At 44.5% G+C, this 23,958-nt stretch overlaps 2 protein-coding genes across 6 annotated transcripts in view; one reads left to right on the top strand and one right to left on the bottom strand.

Moving 5' to 3' along the window:
* The window catches only part of LOC306801299 (dynein axonemal intermediate chain 7-like), a 253,256-nt gene that overhangs the window by 113,097 nt on the left and 116,201 nt on the right, over nt 1-23,958 (top strand). The gene's annotated exons all lie outside the window — the stretch shown is intronic.
* Nucleotides 1-23,958, bottom strand: part of PPFIBP1 (PPFIA binding protein 1) — a 121,835-nt gene that overhangs the window by 72,588 nt on the left and 25,289 nt on the right. For all 5 annotated transcript variants that reach the window (XM_079304212.1, XM_079304207.1, XM_079304205.1 and 2 more), the window contains exon 2: nt 20,730-20,803. The gene's annotated coding sequence lies outside the window, so the exon portion shown is untranslated. The remainder of the gene's footprint in view (nt 1-20,729; nt 20,804-23,958) is intronic.

A 23,958-nucleotide genomic window follows, 5' to 3' on the forward strand; every position in this document is an offset into this window, starting at 1 on the left:
TGTGCTGTTCACTTTTCAGTAGGTGGAGATTTTTTATTTTTATTTTTTGAATGACATACAAACCCTCTGGCTACAGCGCTGGTGAAGACATATTCCAAACGGCTTACAGAGAAAACAAAATGCTGCCCTGCAAATAAACACAAGGAAAGCTGGAAAAAAAAAAAAAAAGCCACAAAAAAACCCAACAAGGGGCTCTGTGAATGGAACTGCAGGCTGTTGGATAAAAACAGGAAAGCTGCCTGGGTATAGATTTCAAAATCTGATATTTAATTAAGATGGCAGACTTCAAAAAAGAAGGGAAAAAAAAGTGCTTAAGCATTTTACATATGTAGGAAATTATAGTTTTCCCACCCAGAGGCTGCCTCTTTCCTAGATCAAACAGTACACACAGAGGCATCGAGGGGCAACATCTTTGAGCCCATATTTTTGCTATTTTGGGGGGGGGGGGTCTCATTCTGGATCTCCACCTGCAAAACACACCAGGCTTTAAAGCCCAGAGGTTCTCAGAGTTAAAGGGGATCAGCTGCCTGCTGGCAGGTCTGAAGGCCCAGAGGACACACAGTGCCCTGGATGTCACTGCCCTGAGGAAGGGAGGGCTGGCCTTTTGTCCCACTCACCTTCCTCTTTGTGCACATGGGCTGCAAATGCTCAGTGCTGGGAAATAAAGCATCAGCCACAGATTATTTTTATGGCATGATGCAGTAAGATGGATGACTTAAGTTTCCCAGCTCTCCCATTCACACATGAAACCCTTTAAGCCAGGAAATTCTGATACACAGAAATAAAAAACCTTGATTAGGGCTTGTTTCAGAGAGCTGTTGAGAGTAAAAGAGGACCCCAGAGCAGCCTACCATGAAAGCAAAATGAAAAAGCTAAGAAGTTGGAGTCATCTTTTCTGGGGAGGGTGGGGGGAAAGAACCTGTTCCACAGCAAAAATAAGACCCTAAAAACTGTCAAAATCCATGTCCTGCATTCTCAGTCCTACATGTACCAGATGACTTCACAAAAGCAACTTCTGAATTCATCTCTCTTGCCTCAATATACTAAAACAACACATCCTTAGCAATTAACTTTTACAAAATAAAGCTCTATTTCATGAAGACAAATGCCATTTCAGACACATCTATTTCTGCTTTTTCTGGCAGGCCAGAAGAAAAACACAAACACACAGAGACTTATTTACAAAATACATTTCAATCACAATTGCAAACAGTTTCAAATGAATTCAATCCAAATTCCTGGCACAGTTTCTCATGGGATGTTTTGAAGATGCTCAACTACAGTGCCACCAGTCACTAGCAGTTTAACACCTACTAATGAATATATTCGGGTAATTTACACTTGGAGTCATTAACATTTCTTCTAATGTAAATGATGACTCCATTTCATTCCTTCCAGGCCTGGAAGAAGAAATCAAAAAAGAAAATGGATCCTAGTTGAATACATTGTTCTGATATTTTGAAAGAAAATAAGAAATTAAATTTTAAAAGCTAAATTAGGAAATGCTGGAAATACTTCACTGGAAATAATATAGAGAAATATCTTAGTTTGAGGCAGGGATGGGAATCTAGTAAGGTCCCAGATAGGCTTTTGGCCAAGTAGTTCAGACATTGTCCCCCTTACCCAAGGTCACCATGTGGCTCCAGGTGTATCCATAACATTATTATGGATAAAACAACCCAAATGTTGGCAAAGGCTTACTTTAAATTGATAATGTCTATTTATTTTTATAAATAAAATTCTTTTTGAATTTTGCTGATGTCAATGACATCAAAGCAATACTGCTCTCCTATTACGCAGGACTAGAAAAAAAACAACAAATGTCCCTTTGTTCCCTAAGATTAGATCCTTTCTTTGTTCCCTGAATTTCATTATTTCTTTATTATACAACAAACGTTATTTATTTCCTTTAACTGATAAAAATGAGTGGAAGCACACTGAGGATAAAAGCACATCCCATAGTACATAAGAAATGTCTCGAGATAAAAGGTTTCAAACTGTAGTAATCACTTTAAAGTGCTTTAACAGCACAAAACACAGAAGTCCTTCCAAAATATAAATGTTTATACCTGGGAAAAACTTACCTCAAATCACACGACTTTTACTACAAACCAGCTGAGTCGAATTCAGCACTTTGCCATAAAATTTGTTAAATGCTCTGGTTGTAAATCAAAAGCTGAGCCTTAACAAGACAAGCATCCTTGAGATCCTTTGACAGAGATGCATGCACAGCAAACAGCTTATGTAAACACCCCAACTCTTTGAGTCAAGGTTTATGGCTTAGATTCATATCCATTTACAAAACAAACCCTTTATTTGGGTCTCCAGCACTGAAATCACTCTGGTTGCTTATCTCTACCCTCCTCCAGCAGCTCTTTTGTTGTTGTTGTTGCAATTGAAAGGGAATTTAAAAACCCAGGTTTTACACTGTCAGGTGATATTGTTTTGTGGGCTCTGAGTGCAGCTTCTTACCTGCACAGCAGCTGTGTGATGCTAATATCTGTCTGCACATCCTCCTCAGACTCACTTTCACTCTTTTCTCACAAGCAATCCAAGGTCAAATGAAGTCTTGTGAAAAAAAATAACAAACAAAACAAAAACCACCCCCCACAGACCACTTCAGGCTGTTCCTGTTTTACTGGTTAACTGTTTAATAGTCTTCAACTTTTCACCTCAGAGAGCCTGAGAACCAATACATTATTTTCTCACTTGTTTTGCTTGGGTCCACTGATTAGAAAAACAAATGAGATATTCATCCCTGACTCCAAGACTGCTAATGCAAGCAAGGAAATGCCTCGCATTCCCCAGCAACATGTTACTGACACACTGTGGCCACACAGGCTACAAAACAAAAGGGGCTCTGTTGGGTGACAGGCCAAAAGGTAGCTCTTAAAAATACCTTAAAACCCACCTGAGTCCTGGTAGAGGGCTGAGAGCACTGACCCACATTTAGAGCCCATTTCATAGCTTGTGCCACTTTCTTTCAATGAGCTGCACCCAATGGTCAAATTCACAAGGATTTGGCTCTAGAACTTGGACCTTCAAGTCTAAGGGTTTCTGGATGCACACTTGCAGAGCTGACACCAAACAAAGCAGAAATAGAGGGCACCATCCATAAAAAGTCTATAAATGAATAAAATACATTTAGCCTGAAGAGTGTTTTAATACCTGTCTGTAGAAAACAACAAAAAATCCAAAGCCTTGTAATTTTACAGCAACTATTACACATGGAAAGTCTGTGTACATATTGTATCCTTCCCCTTCTGTCTGCCTCTGATTGTGCTGTGTTAAGATTCACCTTTCAGGAGTAATATGAAAAACAACAGTGTGGTATTTGAAGCACACATCTGTGTGTGAGGATATTTTTGTTTCTCAAAGATTCATGATATTTGAGAAACTGAGGCTGCCAGTACCACCACTGCACCACTGCCACAACATGATTCTCCATCTCAACTCTCCTGGCATTTTAAAAATGAAGCAGGGTAAAATTCAATTTGGTTAGGGAATCCTTTTTCTGCCATGTAATAGAATGGGACTGAATTTTAATGAGTGTGAAAAATTATAAATTGTAGGCTAACTTCCCCTCTGATTTTCACTTTTTCCCCTCAAAAATTTGTGGACCTCTTTAGGGCTTCTCCTAAACTGAAGCCCTTTGCCAATAGCCTTTGTTCAGGTAGCACAACTGGGAATCTGAGAGTCCACACCAAGACAAGCTGATTTAGGCAGCACATGGACTTTAATCACTATTAAAAATGGATGTTTTACCTTTGACATTCCTGAAATACTCAATATGGGTTCAAAACATAAACTTCAAATTTTGCATTAGTTCTCAGCTGTTTAAAGGGATAAGTGGTACATGGGCATAACACTCTGAAAAGTGTTTGTTCTCCTCAAACAGGGACCTCTGCTGTTTGATAACTGTGGAGTGTGCTATCCCACAGCCAGCCAGAGCTGCCACAGACCCTGCAGGGCAAGGCACTGCCAGGCAGTGTGGCTCTGCTGGGATGCACTCCCTCCCTCAGCCCCTCAAAACCATCCTGTCTGTGCCCTGGGACACAGCCTGTGCTGAGTGCCCAGCTCCAGAGCCATTGTTGATGTTAGGGTGAACAACAGGCACACACAGGCAGGGTATTTTCTCAGTGCTGCCCTTCCCATACTTTCTCTCAACCACTTCTCTTCCCCACATCCCTTGGGAAAGCACAGCCCCAGGGATTTCAGTAACGCTGGAGTAAGCAAAGTTTTTTTATTCTTTTTTATTTTCAGCCAGGGAGCAGAGTGCTGTTGATTTTGTCTTGCTTTTTCAACACCAAAGTCCCAGTGCCAAGAGATGAAGGACAAAAGCTGTGTGCTCTCAGCTCCAAGAGAGGGCCTTTCTCTTCTGAATGCTGTACTGGAGAGTAGCAGGCAAACAAATTCAAAAAACTCCACTATTACAGTGCAGCTTTAAGGAACCATATGCTGCCCACACCATTGTTTGGCTGGGGAGCCCTGTGTCCTGCCTACCCTTGTGTCAACTTTGCTCCTCAGCACAGAAGAAATTTAGCAGCCAGGACACAGGAATCAGCTCTTTTGCTGCTCATTCCTTTCTCCTGAAAGCCTACAGATGGTTCTTTGGGGTAGAGATGTTGTGCTCTCCATCCTCCTCTTGCACAACTGGCACCTCCTCACCATCCCTTGCAGAAAGGTGGTTTCAGTCCTGGTGCCCTGCAGCTTCCAGCATCACCCAAGGCTAAAAACTCGGTGAAGCAGGGGCTGAGCAGTGCCTGGGGCTCAGAGGAGCTCACAAGACAAAGACATTGGTGCTAGGGGAATGGAAACAATGCTGGGGTGGGCTGGATGGCTACTCAGGTAAGGATAATATGGTTGATGAAGGGTGGGAGGGTTTCACCAGCAAGGCAGAGGGAGGCAGCAGATCAGCAGCTCTGGCCTCTGCAGGAACTGAGCTTTAAACACAACTGGGCTCAGCCCTACACTCTCCTCTTTCTCCTGCAGCAGGAAGAGGAGAGAAACTGGGGGGAAGAAAGGCCAGAAGAGAAGAAAGTGTCTTCTTTCTGCTGCTTCCCCAGTAAGAGAGAAAGGTCTAGGGACAGAAGGGAGCAGGCACTCTCCACCCCATGGCCAAGCCTCTGGGCATATGTAGGAGGGGGGAATATCCCACCCCTTGCCCCATCAGCAAGATGAGCAGGAAGTGCTGGCTTTGCAGTTGAGGAAGATGCAGTCCATGAGATGAGGACAAATCTTAGCACTCAGAAAATTAAGACATGGTCGCATCAAGAGATGTCTGATACCCAGCTGGGGCAGAACTGCAGCTGCTGCAAACCAACATGGATTTCTGTGGGATAACAAGGCACTGAGACTGGAGTTATGAACTACAGGTATTCTAAGTGTGAAACAATTTTTTTTATTATATAGAACAATGAAAAATGCCTGTTTGTTTAGATACAGCAATAACTGTGGTTTATTACTGACCTTACCAATAGTGGGTTGCCTTTAGCAGATGGGGCTGTAACACATTAAAATGGAGAAGATAACTTCTAAGAGCAGTTTACAAGGAAGTTTACAGTGTAATTGCAGCAGTTCAGTGTGAATACACCTACAAATCACCTGGTTTGGGTATCCAGAGCAGTCTAATTGAGCAAGGGGGTACAAAACTTTCTTTGTAGGCACGGGATCAGCAGTGGATGGGTTAGCACACAGCACCAGTGGGGCCATGATCCAAGTCAACAAGTCTGAAGCAAACTTAGGTGTGGCTCAATCCCACAACAACAATAATGTAGAAATACCATGACATGCAAGAGCTGAACTTGCCCTCTCCATCAAGTATCTGCCACATGTTTAAGCCAGGTTTACAGACTCTTTTGGAAAGCCAGTTTTACTCCACAAACCCTCTCAAAACTCAAATTCTTCCAGAGGAGTCATTCCACTGGGATATTAGTTTTCATTAAGAAAGAACAGCGTTATTGAGGCACATGGTTGCTGAAGGAAGTTTTGTGATCCATGAATATCCTGAAAGTTTGAACACAGAAAGGCCCTTATTTGACATGAAATACAGTAAGGCACAGAAGGGAAGGAAGGCATGGGGAAGCAGGATCACCTGACTTTTTAAAGTCTGTAATAGAGAAAAAAAATCCTTGACTGCTTAACTGTTTCCGTTCCCTCAATCTACAGATCTAATTAAAATAAACCTTTAAAACTATATAAAAATAATATTTACTGGTTTTATTGAAATACTGAATTCAAAGATGTTTTTATGACATAGACCAAAAGTAACCTCACTGCTGTTTCAAAGTTGTATTGGGAAGAAGTGGCTCTTGTGTAACTTCATACTTTTCTAACTTTCCACAGTTCCCACTCTAAGAGGTGATAGCAAGAATGAAACAATATATTGGAACAACATATCTAGGATTAAAAGCTCCCAAGCCCATTATTTATACACATCTAATTAGCTCCTCCTGCACACATACACACACATCCCTAGAGCACTGGGAACTGCTAATATAATTCCTGCAATTAAAATCTTCAATGCCAGAATCCTTGTTTGCCAAAAGGAAAAACAACAACCACTCTCCTCCAGCACAGCTGGGCATGTTTGTACAGGAGTGGATGCCCAACCCTAAAACAAAGCTCAGCTCCAAGATCTGAACTCTCCCAAAGTTCAAGGTATTTATTACAAACCTGTAATCCAGCACCTCAGACTCCAGCAGAGCAAACAATGCAAATCAGAAGTTTGGGGAGTTTATACACAGTGGTTTTGTTCAGCCATATCACAGACCATGGAATAACAGTGCTGAACAAGTCTCACTCTGCAACAGCTTTGGTTTGGTTTCCCTCCCAGAGATCATGTTAACTTTTGTTTGTCAGGGACACTGGCAGTGCAGACAGATGGGTGAAGGACCCTCACCTGCCACCATGTGAAAGCACAACTAGCACAGAATAGCTCAAGGCCAACACTCATAAAGGCTTGGATGCATTAATGACCCTCAGTATTTCCATACAAATCTTCCCCTGAATACATAATCTCAAGATAAAGCTTCAAAAACCTTGAGGGATCAGATACACTTATAATGTTACATTTCTTTGAAGTATTTTTCCCTTTGTATTTTGACCACACTTCAAAGTTTTCCTACTTACATACAAATCAAATTAAGACAACTGATGATAAAAGAAGCAGACACTAAAAGTGTTTCACACTTTCCCAACATTTGAGGGATGGTGGGGCAAGACTCAATCTCACAGAAGGAAAGGTACATATTAACTATAGGCTGATTTTCACTACAGCAGCTGGCCAAGGAAGAGTTCTTCATGTATCAAAAGTCAAACACAACCAGGGCACACCTCCAGTCCCTGCCTGAGGCTGAAGATCCTGGTCCCAAAGAACAACACAGGTTTAACCTGTAGGATGCAAACTGACTTGCTGCTATCAAGTGGGAATTTGTGATTAACAGAAGTGCCCAGTGCTTGAAGGCAACAGAAGGGAGGAGACTGGGACAAAATCAAGGTACACCAGCATTGGCAAAGGCCTTATGTGATCTAATTGGGGTGAGCTGATTGTTTTCAATGGTTTTCTAAGAGACAAAGGGAAAAACTCAACTCCCAAACACTGTGGAGGTTGGAAAATGGATAGGGGGTGGCTGGCAAGATGTAACATGTTTTGTGCTTCAATCAAAGACCTTTTTTGGAACCATTGAAAAAAAAGGATGATCTTAGAACTGTCCTCTACTACCATGCCAGAAAAACTCCACAGGAAACAAACAAACCAGAAGAATGCAAAAGCCCACCCCGAATAACAGAAGTAAACAAATCATTGCATTTTCTCGTCATGAACTAGCAGCTTCCTCAGCCACCATGCAAACATCTGGGGCCAAATCCCTTGTGGTATACATGGAGACACTGGAGTTACCTGGAGATAATCTTGTGTGTTCTCAAGCACTAAATAAGTTTTAAAATGTTGGTTCTTGCTTTATACATAAGACCTATACAAATAACTATTTAAATAATTGCATCCTGCACTTCCCTTTTTGTGCCTGAGTACTTTTCCATGTGTTTGGGGATGATTTCTGGAAGGTTATATTTAGCTCTGAAGGACTAAAGACTTTCTTTCCCTGGCTAAAGTTAGGAAGAGATCCTCCCTTAGAGGAGGATCATACACTAACTCTGCTGAACATAAAAAAGGATTGAGTCAAGTCTAGTCTGAGCTTGCAGAAGACACTGGTGATGCCAAAGCCTCAGCCATGATGATCCTGCTGCTTAAAATGGGAAAAGTAAATCCCAAACTGGCAGGAATGTTTGCTTTACACATACAACAGAACTGCAGTTTCATCCCTTTTAGGAAAAGAAGCATCGCTTATTTCAGGATGGAAATTGTCACACACCTTCACACAGGGCTCCTGTCACAGAACAGCTCCTCTCAGGGATAGCTCAACATTTATTTACCACTCCATGGACACAGGCTGCAGCAGGGGCATTTGGCAGCTCTGCATGGCTGCCACTTCAGTCCCTGGAAAAAAATGGGGACAGCTCTACATGGCAAGCACACTGAACTGCTCACAGAAAAATCCATTGCTGCACCCAGCCCTCCAGCAGTGCTGCAAAACCCCTTCAGTCACCACCCTCCTTACAGCACCAAACTGCAACCTAGATACCTGGATTCATCCACCACAAGGTTTCGCTAGGAAGACACAGCTACCATGGTGGCTTACCTCAGAGAAGTTCAGGTCTTGCTGATAAACTCTGTTATTTTTGCAAATTAGTTCCTATCACAGAATCAGAGAACGGTTTGGGTTGGAAGGGACATCAAAGCCAATCTCAGCCATGAATAGGGACCTTCCACCATCCCAATTGCTCAGAGCCCCATCCAGCCTGACCTTGGGCACTGCCAGGGATCCAGGGGCAAACAAAGCTGCTCTGGGCAACCTGTGCCAGGGCCTCACCACCCTCACAGGGAAGAAATTTTTCCCAATATCCAATCTAAACCTGCTCTGTGTCAGTGTGAAACCATTGCCCCTTGTCCTGTCACTCCAGGCCCTTGTCAAGAGTCTCTCTCCATCTTTCCTGTGGCTCCCTTCAGGCACTGCAAGGCCACAGTAAGGTGGCCCCAAAGCTTCTCCTCTCCAGGCTGAACAATCCCAGTTCCCTCAGCCTTTCCTCCCAGCAGAGCTGCTCCATCCCTCTGATCTCTTGGTGTCCCCTGGCTCCAGCAGCTCCCTGTGCTGTCCCAGGCTGGGTGCAGCCCTCCAGGGGGGTCTCAGCAGAGCAGGGCAGAAGGGCAGAATCCCCCCTCCCCTGCTGCCCTGGGCTCTGGGTGCAGCCCTTAACACGAGGGTGCTCCCTCCTGGTACACTGAAGCTTTGGAAACACTGAAACACCTTGGAAATCCTGCACTACAGAAATGTCTTTAGAATGTTTCAGACACTGATCTCTTCTCTCTGGTGATCAGGGGAGCAGCACAGACCTGTGTCAGGAAGTTTGGGCTGGGGCTTTACAAGCACACACAGAAAAAGAAGGGAAAAAATGCCAGAACAGGTATCTCTGAATGCTAACAAGCAGAGATCTCTGGCAGAGGAAATATCTGAATCATGCTGTTGGATTTTAGGATTTGTTTTTTGCCCTTTATTAAAACTTTCAGCAGCTCTAAGTTTCTGCTTCCTGCAAATGTCTCAATGATCACAAGTGCATTTAGGCCTCTCCTAGTATTTTAATGAAATATCAGTTCCTGCTCCTCTACTTGACTTGCAGGCAAAATCTGCCATTTTAAGGAGATAATCTTAAGCAGCTTTCTGAGAAATGTCAAGAATTCTAAATTGCCACTTCTGTGCTCTGGCTTGGGGTGGATTTTGTTTTTTCCTCTCCCCTGATATTCTATTTAAATTGTCTTTAAAAAGAAAATGGAGTGTTTCCCAAGATGTAGTAGCATGATATGCAATATTTTACAGATTGCAAGATCTTTATCAATACTGTCAGCTAATTAAAAACCTTCCAAAAAGTAGGGGTTTAATTCCCTGTCACATTATTGCATCTAAAAAATCAAGATTTAAGAAGGTAACATGAATAAAACAATTACTTCCATGGCATCCTGGTTTTCTAAACTAAGTTTCAGTATCAATGAAACAAGAGCTGATGTCAGTGACACTCTGTACTCACACAACCCTGCTCAAGGGGCTCTCCTGGTACTGCAGCACTGTGGGCCAAGATAGTAAACTTACATCTTAGGTGGGATTGACAATTTTGAACTTGTACACATCAGTGTGCCAATAATATGCTCTAAAAGAGCCATTATTTTCCTAATTCCAGCTGCCAAACTCAAGAGAGCTAACCTGACTGAATACAGATATGAAGGTGAAGTAAACAGCATTAAATCAAAAGAAATAGCTTAGCTAAACCAGTCACTCTGAAGGGCTTGGGTTAGAAGTTGCTCACCTGAGTGGGGCTCCTGTTACTCTGGTCTTCATGGCTATTTTAAGGGGTGAGCCTACCCAGGTAGAGCACACATTCAACTTAGTGCAAAATTCTCACCAGTGTGAACATCTCACTCATGGGAACTTTGCACCTGTGAGGAAAAAACTACTATTCCATATGGCAATAGCATCCAGGAATGTGAAGCACAGCTCCACACTGCTGCTAAAACCAAGCTCAGTGCAAGTGGATATTCAACTTGTGCCTGAGCAATTTTTATCTCACAATCAATGTTATTCCCCTCTGCAGATTTCAAAACACTCATTTCAAATCCTTTACAACTGGCCATGGTATGGGTGAGAAAAGAGTCAATTTATTTCTCACTGATACTAGAATTGTAGTTCTTTTTGAACTCAGAAAAGACCAAGTGACAACAGAAAAAGAGAAACACACCCAGCATGCATGTCAGAACACACAGGGCACCACGAGGATGTCTGTGGTATCTGCATCAGCAGCCTGTTCCCTGGAAGTTTCTTGTCCAAGAGCTGTGACCCAGCCTGGTGCTCTTTGCTTGCAAGATCTGACAGGATCCCAAGATGCCAGTGTGGCTGTGGGCCAGCACCTGGGTGCTCCAAGGAGCCACATGCAAATGTCTGCTGAGGGTAACATGACCACACACGTTTCCTCTCCTGCTGTAACACCAGCAAGGATCCAAACTCCTCCTGGATAACCCAGGAGATAACACAGCCATACCCCAATGCTGGATCACAACATTCCCTACAGCTGTCACAACACCCTGTGAATTATACACAGCACACACCCTTAACAACACAAACCTCAGAGCTGTCTGCATGTTCTGTGGCAGCAGAGATTAGCAGATGTTGACAACTGATCAGATAGGGGAAGCACCAGAGGAGACAGATGCAGCCCATTACTATTGTCTGCAGTGTACCTACACAGTTTCTTCCTGTCAGACCTGACTGCACTCATAGTTTCTCCTGATGTAGCAATGCTGTTGGGCTTCCCCATCCTCCCAAGAGGCAGCTATTTCAGCTGCTCAAAGCAGTGCTGCCCCTACCTTTAGTGACAGGGGGATAATCACTGGCTGGCAACATCCTGCTAACAGGAAAACACACCTTAACATCACACCCAGGCACCAGGAAATCCCTTGGCACCAGGCATCTGATCCAGGTGAGTGCTTGCAGGAGCTATCCAGAGCACACACCACCATGCTCATGCTGGACTGTGCACATCACTCCTCCCAATTCCCTGCCCAGAGCACTGCAGCACAGCTGGCAGAGATTCTGGGAATGGCAGCACAGCTACAAAGAAGGTCCCTAAGGGAAATTATGAGATAGGTTACAGAGGAGTAGGAACATGCAAGTGTAGCTACTCTAGATACTCACAGAATGCAAAGGTGTTCAGTTTATACATGACACACCCCTTGATAACAAAAATATGAGATCTCATAGCAGCCTTCCAGTATCTGAAGGGGGCCTACAAGAAAGCTGGAGAGGAATTCTTCATTAGGATCTGGAGTGACAGATAAGGGGGAATGGCTTCACACTGACAGAGAGCAGGTTTAGATTGGATATTAAGAAAAAATTGCTCCCTGTGAGGGAGGTGAGGCACCAGCACAGGTTTCCCAGAGCAGCTGTGGCTGTCCCCACCCTGGAAGTGTCCAAGGCCAGGCTGGATGGAGCTCTGAGCAGCCTGGGATAGTGGAAGGTATCCCTGCCATGGCAGGGGATTGGAACTGGATGGGCTTTGACATCCTTTCTAACCCAAACCATCCTCTGGTTCTCTAAATTCCATCAGTGCCCAAATCTGCAAGGGAAGCAATAAAACACTAGCACACTGTTGCACTGCAAAGGACAGGGTGGGAAAGGGCAAGGGCCAGGACAAGGGAGGAACCGTGGAAATCTCTGCTGAGGTCTTGGAGCAAAAAGCAACCAAATCCACAAAGAGGCTCCTGCAAGCACTTGCAAGCTGCCAATTTGCTCTGTTGCCAGACTATTCTGGGGCTGAAACACTGACAGTCAACAAAGCTCTTCCTCAGGCAAGGATGTGGCATTCCCACCTATCACAGCTTCATCTTGTATTGGGAGCCAGGAACAAATAAAATGGGACCAGAGCTGCTGTAAGCTCAGTTTTGGTATTCCCAGCAATGCTGCAGCACTGGATGGGATGCACCACTTTATCTTCTGTCCCCACAGGGACAGACAGCTGTCCCCTGCCCAGATGGCAGAACCAGGATGGCTGCTTCACCCTGCCATCCCCCAGTGTCCCTCAGGCACAGTGACACCCAGGGCACGCCGAGCCTCGGCCGCTCGGCACGCAGCCAACAGGGACAGCAGCCAGAACAGCCCTGGCACGGAGCCTGGGAGGGGAGCCAGCAATGGCTGCCCAGTCCTGCAGCAGAGTTGAACTTTCCAAATATTTTGAACAGTTCCTTATCAGCAAAGCAGCTTTGCACCAGCTCAGCACTTCACAGTGTTTATAATCTGGTCCCCTTAAATTGGATTGACAGCTGAGCAGAACCACAGCCTGAAATAGCGACAGTCTCTCTGTCGGCACAGGAGCTTTTCAGCAAGACCCACCCAGCCTGAGACCAGCAAGTTGCACAAGACCACATTTGATGTCAAGCATGTTTCTAATGCCACTGAAGTCAATGCTGCTGAGAACTTGCTTAACACTGCTGCCTGTTTGACCAAGTGACCAAAACAGGACCTCAAAATATAGATTCTGTGGCTGCTATCAGCAGTAAATAGCAGCCCTCTGTGTAAGGTCCTCAGTAAAACACCAGCTCTCCTCACCTTGACTGACTTCAACCATCTGCTGACAGACAGCCTCTGCCACAAACACAACACAAGCAAATCTCCACAAACACCCTGATCACTGTGGCCACAATCTGCCTTCCTTCTCCACTTAGAGGCACCACCAGAGCACAGCTCTGGGACTGTGTGTGTGTGTGTGTGTGTGTGTGTGTTTAGGATCAAGGGAAACACTGAAGTTCCAAAACTCACACCAAGTCTGCAACAAAGACATGTTCACTTCCAACATGGATCTTGCCCCATATCACTCTGGTTCAGTGTGACACCACCATCGCATATAAAGGCAACTTCTTTACCAAGATATTTCAAGGCAAAATTTACTTAGGGTTACACAGAGCCACTGTTACTGCATATAGAACACAAACCAAAAATCACCCAGTGAATCAGGTAAACAAGTGCTGCTCTGTTGCACTGAGAGAGCTCACAGGCTGGGAGAGCAGGCTGTGTCTGGAAAAGGGAATGAGTCACAGAAAACTTCCACTGAACAAAGTTCACCCATCTGCCCAGCACTCAGACAGCACCAGAGCTAAAAGTTAACAGCCTGTGCCCCTCATGGTGAGGAGAAAACAAGCACTAGCCACTGAGTATCACCCCATGGGGACATCCTGCAGTATTGCCATCCTTAGTGTATCAGGGACTGACTTTATCAGCCACTGATGCTTATATGACCATTGGTTCCACCACTGTTCCTCAAGAACAGTTGCTTAGGATAGGAGGAAAAGCACCTCCTTCAGGTGTAGGACTGCTGGCTTGGAAGGTGCTCCATACATTAGAGATCCTGGATGATGCCCACATGCCACAGCAAGGATGATTCCACTCCCAAATTCTCATCTTGTCCTAGCCAGTGATGCTCACTGGAGATCTCAGAGGAACAACTTCACCTCCCTCAAACAGGGTATTGGAGGGCATAACCCTAAATCCCTCCTCTTTAATGTACCTCCAGTTGGTGGGCACTGACCTACTCAGAGTGGGAAAGAAGGGTGTTTCCCAATTACCCCATTACACACCTTAGAAGGGGTGTACCAGACAAGGATCAGGATTTTGGAATATAGCAATTATTGTGCCATCCTAGTGAAACAGATGGAATTCTCTGGTCTTACCATTACACTGAACACTAGATGATTCAACTAAATTTGCTCTCCCCTCATGAGGTAAGGCTATTTCCTACTTTCTTCCAGTAACTCAGATTTGTCTATGTCCTATTTTTGGTTTCTAAATTAAGAATATTGCTCATTACCAGATTATATGGCATTTATTCTGAGAAGAAAGAGATACTGATGCAGCTAAAAATTCAATACAAACACCCTGTGGATGTAAGCCATGACATTTATATACCAAATTAATAAGCACTAAGAGGAATTTCTGATGTAGGGCACATGACCGTCCCTTCATTTCAAAAGCAATTATTTTAATGCCACTATTTAAAGTGTGATGTGTCCTTGAAAACACTGGCAGACAGACAGATTTATGAAAAAAGCTCCAAATCCTGGAAGGACAATTTCAGGTGCATATCTGGTTTTTAGATAAGAAAACATCTGTAGTGACCAAGTTAATGCAGGGTGGGTCTGAGCCTCCCTTAGGAAGAGGGGAAAGACTGGACACAGAGCTCCTGCTCCAGCCCATCTCCAGCTGCATCCAGCACCTCTCCTGCTGCCCTCACTGCACAGAGGGGCCCTTGCCTTTCACACCTTGTCACCTACCCCTTGATATTTTCCAGATACTCAGCCTGGAAGCCACCTCCTTGCTCATTTTAGAGGGGCAGCTTGCAGCTGGAATCCCCCCAGAGAACACAGCCAGGCTCCCTAGTTATCACTTGACAGACTTGGGCTGTGCCACCTCAGCCTTTCAAATGAAGGAGAAATGGGGAGCTCACCATTTTGCAGTGAGGAGAGCGGTAAAAATGACAACAGCTGGTTTTCCACTGAACATCATAGTGCTTTCTGACAGTTGTTTGATGCCCCAGGGGAAAAATAAAACCAAAGCAAAAAACTCATCCAACCCTCCCTGGCAATCACCTTCCAGCCAGTTGGTCCCTTCCTCTTAACTTTCACAGTCCTGGAAATTGCTTTATATTCAGAAAACATGAATTCATCCCTCACAAAGCTTGCAAATCTGATTAAAGTTCTTCCCTTCTTCTTGGAAAAAAAACACCCAGAAATCCTGAAGGATCTCAACAAAATTCCTTGGGTATCAGCATGATCTGAGCCATTCACCCTGGGCACATTACTGGAGTTGCTCACCACTTTTGGATGCAATACCTCAAAAAACCTACAGAACACAAAATTAAAACAAACACAACAGAACAACCCCAGATGCACATGCAGTTCCCCACATGCTGAGCTGCTGACATTTCTTCTAAGCAGCTGAAATCAAAATCTAGTGAGAGAAGCTGTCAGATGACAAAGGAGAGACACCAAGACCCCCACCACAAGTACTCACACCCTGCTGGCAAGGCAGGAAAGCCTTCAACAGTTGCTCTGCACTCAATATTGCAAAGTCCAGGTCCCAACTCAGCCCTGAGGGTTTCCTAATCCCAGGGAGGGAAAAACATCCAGATTCATGAAAAGCCACATTCAGATCCTTAAAAAGTTAGCAGACAAACAATCAGCAATTTGGGTGTCATGAGAAGCAGAGGATGAAACCAAAGCCCTGGTACCACAGAGTGGCTCAGGACAGCTCTGCCCAACACTGGGAAGGAGCATGTACAAATGAGGTATCAGCTATTTAAGGAAGTCAGAGAAAAATGAAAATAAAAATACTGGCTGTGATAACTTGGTGCTGCTGTCCATCACTGAAGGGCTCATCTAAGGCATCAAGATACCTGCCCCACCCATCAGAAACAGAAAACTAAATATAATCTTGGAACTAAATCTTGAGCCCCTAAAAAAGGCTCTGCAAAGTTTTGCATTCCCCAAAACCAGCACATGGCTGGAGACAGCTGCTTTCTCCACGGCCTTCATTAGCAAGGCATGCCCAGAATGAAGCTGTGTTAAGCCATGCAAGGCTTTTTGCCTGGAAGTTTATCAAACAAGGCATCTGAAGCCAGTCAGAAGGTGGCCAGAGAACCTCTGAGAGCCTGCAGAGAAGCAGCCACGAGATTTTCCTAAGGAAGATGAAGGAATTCTTCATGTGATTTCCATGCCTCTCTGCACCTAGCAGATTATTTGTTCTCCCCAAGAGGACTAAACTGTCCTAACAGTGCCCAGAGCTCTGAAGCAACATTGTAAAAAGCCAGAATTCCTGAAAAAAAAGTAACTTTTAACTAACTTACAGCAAATAGGCAACAAAATTGTTACCATGACTTCCTCTGTAACAGAGTGCCTGTTCCATGGTTTACTGCACTCACCTTTTCTAAACGCCATGCAAAACTTTTGGGGGTCTTGTCAGCTCATTAAGCAGCTGTAAATCTAGGTCTTTAGCCTAGTGCAGTTGTATGAAATTATTTATGGAATGACATCATTCCAGACAGAACTCTGAGCCAACAGCTTCCACTACAGTCCATGGGAGGGAAAAAAATATCTTAGCATGGCATGTGGTGGATGAAACAAGAAAGATCAGCTGCTATGTATTGACACAGTTCCCATTTCGAGGCTCACTCTTCCCATCTTAGTCTCAGATGGAAAACAAGATGGGGAAAAAAATATTCCCAGATAATACAGAAGAAAATCTCCCCTGCCTCTGATTTGAGAGGAAAGAGAAGGAAAGAAGCAGAGAGATCCCCCAGACAGCAGTGAGTGACACCCCACAAACCTAATCCCATTAACAAGCTGCTTCACTGGTATGAAACTTCAGGCAATTCCTCACACACCTCCAACCACTCACTAAGAAGGGACAACCACATCAGTCATCTGGAAGAGTTATTTAGGGGGAAAAAAAAAAAACCAACAACAACACCAAAAAACACCATCAGCAAATGCACTCAAATAAGTAGTTAAGAAGGTTTGGAAAGATCATTACATTTCCCTTTGTGTCAAACTGAATCAAACTTTCCTTTGCTCTAGTAGAAGCCAGGAAGGTGGGAACTCAAATTGACCTTATTTGTCTTTCCATGGCCTAAGCTCACGTGGTTTCTTGTTCACTTTGCTCATCTGTAGAATGGGGGAAATGACAATGAGAAACTACTACACAGGAATGTTACAGGAATTATTCAATCCACAGCCATAGAGTTCTTTGAAGATGCAAAGTGCCAAGCATTATTACTAGATAAAGAAATGAGATATTTTCTCCCCCAAGCTATACAGAGGAAGAAAAAAGCCATGCAAACAGCCAACTGCATTCCTAATGAGATGCAATACTCAAAAAGTGGGACATCTTAAAACGGATTGGACAATCTTTTTCCAGCTCACAAAGATTATTCCCAATACATAAACCTCAGAGGATTATAAATGCAAGCAAAGAAACAGCTTTTAGACAAGATTTCTGCAGACAAAATAAGCTTGTCTAAATAAACAGGAAAAATGTATATTTTCAGTCTTAAAGAGAGCAAAAAGAGGGTTTTTTTCAAAGAAGAAGTGAAGAACTGAAAATCAGATTTGCAAGCTTTGTGAGGGATGAATTAATGTTTTCTGAATATAAAGCAATTTCCAGGACTGTGAAAGTCAATAAAATAAGAAGAACCGGATGGGAGGGAGGCAGGAAAACGCTGTGTGGAGCAGAGGGGTCACATGCTGGATAAACAGGGCAGGCTGCTCACTGTTTACAGATAAATACATCCCCCTCTCTGCAGATCTATGTATATTAAAGAGCCACCATCAGAACTGTGGGTGAGCAGAACTTTAAGTTACATTAAGGTCACCCAAAACCACATCACATAAAATGTGAGGAGCAAATGGACAGTAACATGTTTCTTTTCTGCAAGCAGCAGTATTTCCTCTCAAAAGAAGGGGAGGGAAAAGACACCACAAAAATCCCTATCACAGCGTGACTGGGGACCCTTCCATGCCCCAACCACAGGCAGTGCTGCACCTCCCATAAACATGCAGAACAGCCACAGGATCTGGGGAAATGTTTGAAATTATTACTATTTGGAGCCAAATTTAGTTTAGCACAACTATTAAAAGCCCAAGAAAAGCTGTGTGTGGGCTGGGTCCTGCAGGACAAGCCATCAAGTGCCAATAAATGGAATACATAGAAGTAGCCTTGTGCTTCTTTCCCTTCTGTATTCAATAGGACATTGAGCAGGGGAAAACCCAACAAATACTGATTTTTGCCTCTTGCACACAGGCACTGTAAGAGAGTGGACTGCACACTATTTCAGTGCTGCATGTAATGCTCTGTCTCATCTTTAGACACACCAAAAACCTGCTGCCACCAAGCACAGACCTAATTCAGAGCTTGTGGAGGAGGATGGAGACACACCTGCAGGAAAGAGCAAAAGCTGCAGGGAGTAAGACTGACTCTGGCTACATGGACTTAGCCAAGTTTCTGTCTTCATGGCACCATGCTGAAGCAGCTGTCTCTGCTAAAGGCTTATTTCAAAAGCCTTATTTAGCTTTTCTGGATTATTTTTACATGTGGCCTTACTGTGGGACAAGGCTGAACTGGCAGCAGCATGTTTAACATGGAGCTGGCCAGGGAGAGAACAGCAGGATGGAAATCCATGTTTTTATGGATAAAGAGAGGCACTGAAACTCCACTCTGAACACTTTGGTGTACTCTGTGTGGTGAGACTGGAGGTCAGACATCTGTGCTGAATTTCTGGTAACCCCACAAAGAAGCCCAGGTTCTCCATCAGGGAGAAGCAGCCAGCACCCCAAACACAGCCCCCTGCCAGCACTGAGTCAGGCACGGGAATTTCCTGCCACCTCCTCAGGAGAGACTCTTATTTATCTGTTTAATGGGGCAAGCAAGCAGCACCTGGAGAAATCAGGCTTTTCAGACTGATTGCTGAGGGCAACAGGTCCAACTCCTCCAAGTGCCAGAGACCTGCCAGTACTGGAGCCACAGGAATGGAGAAGGGAGGACTGAGCACCTGCTACTCCAGCCCTGGATGAATGTGGACACACACAGGGAGCAGCAGCACCAGTGACAGGGAAAACCAGGCAGATTTATGTCCCAGGCCTTCTGCTGCTCCCAGAGAAGGGGAATCAGCACAGCATCTGGAGACCAAAGAGACAGAGACTTCCAGCAAAGGCAAGATATTCACATGGTGATGCCAACACACTGAAAGTCTCCAAACACACATCCAGCAAAACGTGGCTGCCAGCCAGCATCAGACTTTTAACCATGTTTTTAGAGCCATGATGGATGCACATCCAGCTGGAGTGTAATCCCACCAACCCTGATAAGCAGTGATAAAATTGAACAAATGTGACCAGGATGGGAGGCAACAGTGACAACCACACCGGGAGCCTGCAGACCTCTGATTAAAACCCAGGGAATAAAAGCTTTTGGCAGTGGGGTTTAGGGCTTCTGACAAACAAGGAGCAACAACATCAACTTCCCTCCAGGTCTGGTGCAAGACCTTGGGGAGTTATGAATCCCAGAGAGAGCTCATGGACAGTGATTTAGTGTGGGAAGGGTCGGAGAGCCACGAAGAAACACTCCATGGACTATACAGAAAAAGGGAGTAAAATAAGGGAAATGGTATTTTAAATGAGACACCAGTCCTCACATCCTGTGGGACTGGGAGCCAAGCTGTGGAGTTATGGGATGAGCACATCCCAGCCATGGGGTGCATGGATCAAGTGCAGGCTCAGCAATGTCATCCAGCTCTCCAGCTGGAATTTAGGATGCTAAATCATACCATAATACCCAAAACAAGGTAGATGAGGGATAACCATTCCCAGAACAAGACTGCCAGCTCTGACATGCACTAGGTTATTTGGATCAAATCAGTCTAGACTGAATGCAAAATGCTACTCCTTGAAGCCAACAGAACTGGGACACTTCCAAAGGATCTCACAACACATACTCTGTTTTACTGAATGCATTTTCTCAAAAACTTGCCCAAGTAATCTGAAAGCTCTTGGCAGTTTCTCAGCATGTTGCCATAGGCCTGCTGAGTCAGATTAACTGCACATGCACAGCTGCATCACTCAGTCACAGCATGTCCAGGGGGATCTTGTGCTGGAGTTGAACCCTCCAAATTGGGGTGCATTGGCACTGCTTGAACCCTTGATATGCCACAGAACAGCTCCAGTGCTCATTTCAGTCTTGCTTCTTGGATAATCCAAATATACTTCATTGCTCTGCCAGAGGCCACACATTAACCCTAAATCCACTGTCATTAAAATGTGGAAACACAGTGTCCACACTTCTCTGACTCTAAACAACAGCTTAGACTAAGTAAGGACCATCCTTTAAAAGATACAAAACCAATGGATATCTGCAGAAGCAGATTGACTTTCTTCTACAACTCTTATTGGAAGTCATATACAGCATCATTTTAATGACATTTGCAATGAAAGCCCAAAGGAACTGTTGTGTCAGATATCAAAAAGCAAAAAACCAGCAGATAGTAGATAATAGACATCAGCACTGCAGTAACTTTAGATTACTCACCCACAGGAGCAGATTTAGTGTTGATCTCCACTGTCACTCGAGCAAGTACCACTGATCCATATAAACTTCCAACACTGAGAAAAAGGGAAATAGAGATTTTGATTAATCACTCAAAGCCTGAGATGAATTAACAGTGATATCTTGCAAAAGTTTATTATCAAGTGACACAGGATACAGGAAGCACTGTGGATGATGTACATAACAGCATTTAAAAAAAGCTAGTACCAAGAGATTAAAGGATGACAACTGATGTACAAAAAGGAAATGAGCTTGTTAATTCCAAATAATTCCCAGCAACATTATTTCTCAGTATCTCTACATTACACAGTTGGCCTGTGCCTGCCCTTGACCTCCCCAGCTGTTCACACACATACAGCACAAAACAAAGGTGAGTAATGCTTGGCAAGGCTTCCTTCTCACTTCTGCCACCTAAACAAACCACAAACAAGCACCCAACACTGCTGAACATCTGAAAATCAGAGTGTGAAGGAAAGCCAGTAGAAGTCAGAGCAGCCCATAGCACTGAACCAACCCCACAACTCACTCCCAAATTATTCTTGAGTCTCTTCACTGTCACTATTTTGGTAAATCAAAGATGTTCTCTGTTCCTGTGGTTTGACAGAAAGTTTTAGTTTTGGATGCTCCCATCTACAGACTGTGGCGAAAAGAGGAGCTATCTGAAGTTTGACAAAACTGTTCCAGGAGAAGGTTCTGGGTAAGCTTTGAATTTGAAATGTAAAAGAGAAGTTTGGGCTAATAACTAAAAACTCCCAAGCCTATGCAGTTACATGAGCTCCCATTAGAAGAGGCTTAGGAATCAGTGACTCAAGTACGAGTGCTCAGTGAAATATGGTTGGTAGAAGGATGGAAACAACCAGGAACAGCCCAGTGTGCTCCCACCTGGGACACTTCACTGACACACTTAGACACTGCTCTCCAAACAAAATTCATGCCAAGAGCAAGAGCAGGGGTTTAAGACAAGCAAGTAACATGATCAAAAAGCAAAGAATCAGCTTCAAAAAGTAGGAATAAAGGCACACTGACTAACTAATTGTTGACTTGTGGCAACAAACTGCCAATATCCAGAAGCTGTAAACTGGAAGAGAGAGAATTCTGTGCTTGTATGACTGGGAGGGAAAAAAAAAAAACCCAAAACATTTTCAGGGCTATACATTAAAAAGCTATAATCTAAAGGCACACAAATGATTAGGTGCTCATTAGAATACCCAGAACAGTCAGAACAGTTTTTTAGAGTAGATTGAACAAAACCACCAGGGGGAAGAAAAAAAGACACAGAACTGAGCAGGACATAGGAGCCTGTGCAAGCAGACTCTGTCACAGGACTGGGGCTCCAGGCTATTGCAACAGATTAATTATGTACTGAGCCCTGTGCAAAGCAGGGAAAAAACATCTGCCAGATGGAAAAAGACACAAAATGTGGTAGGCGAGGAAAAAAAAATATTTGAGGTTTCTATAAAGGGCACTGCAGAATGTCATGTATGAAACTGCAAAGCCATGGAAAAGTTGTTAGTTAACGGTGTTATTTTAAGCCAGTCTAAAGTAATATGAAGGGTTGAAATGGAAAACCTATAATTAGATGGAGCTTCTCCCCTTCATTACAAATATCTGGCTGGAGCTGAGGCTCCCAGATTGATAGGATCTTTGGGATTCCTGTTGCCCAGGCTGCCAGGACATGCAGGCAGCGGTTGGGCAGGGGGAAGGAGATGAGGAGTGAGGTGTGGGATTCTGTGGGATTCTGCAGCTGCACCTTTGCTGCATGGACTGGCCACCACTGCCTGTCACAGCTGGCACCACAGCTACTCCCAAGCCTCTCCAGCACCACTATTTTGGTAAATCAAAGATGTTCTTTGTTACTGTGGTCTGACAGCAAGTTTAGTCATTTCCTTCTCGACAGAGTCAGAGTTACACACCCGCAGCCCACACCTCGGGCAAGCTGCACAGCCACTGGCTGGCTGGTGAGGAAGGGAACATGTCCCTGCATTCCTCAAAAGGGAATGAAATGCCTCACATCCTGGCAACACAAGGATTCAGTTTGTTCCCAAGGCTGCTAGGGAAGTGGGCTTCATTTCCCATTCCCCCGCGTCCTTCCTTCCTCAAACTCCGTTTAATTTTGACTAACGAACTTCCGGTGCTGGTTTTGGCTGGGACAGAGTTAATTTTCTTCACAGTGGACAGTAAGGGCTAAAATTTGGATTTGGGGATAACAGAGGGATGGTTTAGTTCTTGGTGAGCAGGGCTTGCACAGAGCCAAGAACTTTCCTGCTCTCACCCCACCCCAGTGAGGGGCTGGGGGTGCACAGGGAGTTGGGAGGGGAAAAGCTGGGACTGCTGACCCCAGGTGACCAAAGGGACATTCCAGACCATGTGTGGCACCATGCTCAGTACATAAAGCTCAGGGAGGATGTTCAGAGTGCAGGTGTTTGTCTTCTCAAGTCACTCTTACCTGTGATGGGGCCCTGATCTCCTCGGGATGGTTGAACCCCTGCATGCCCATGGACAGTGGAGAATGAATTCCTTGCTTTGCTTGTGTGCACAGCTTTTACTCTCCCTATTACACCATCTTTATCCCAACCCATAAGCTTTGTCACTTCTACCCTTCCAATTCTCCCCCTGATCCCACCAGGAAAGGAGTGAACAAGTGACTTTTTGGGATTTAGTTGCTGGCTGGGGTTAAACCCCAACACCAACCCTACCAGACACCTAAGATAAAGAAACCCCTCTTGTACACCCTCACCTCTGAAGACTTTTACAGAAGTATTTCCTATAGGACTGGCTGTGATGCTCATCCCAGCATTTCTCCAGCCTGAACAGGGCACAGGACACAGAGATCCAAGAGGCTTCATCCCTGCATTAGGATGCCAGGAAGGCTGACAGCCCCCAGGGAAAGTCTGGAGTTCAGGATGGTGAGTGAAAACTGGGACTTGTCAGGACTTCTGGGAAAGGGTGAGGCTTTTCTGGTTTAACTGGAAGGGTAAATTATCATCCAAGAACAGGAGCTGAGGGAATAGCTGCTCCCATGTCACACACAGCCCTGACCTGAGGGCACACAGCCAGCCAGGGGCTCTCCAGCCTCACAGCAAGAGCAAAGCCCTCCACCGAGTTCAATCCAAGTTCACTTTCAGTATGAAGAAAACCCACTCATAACCCAAGAAAACCTCATCCCAGAAAACCACACTCATAACCAAGAGCCAGTCATTAAGAGTGATCA

Source organism: Erithacus rubecula (genome assembly GCF_903797595.1).
Source record: "Erithacus rubecula genome assembly, chromosome: 4".
Classification (NCBI taxonomy): Eukaryota; Metazoa; Chordata; class Aves; order Passeriformes; family Muscicapidae; genus Erithacus; species Erithacus rubecula.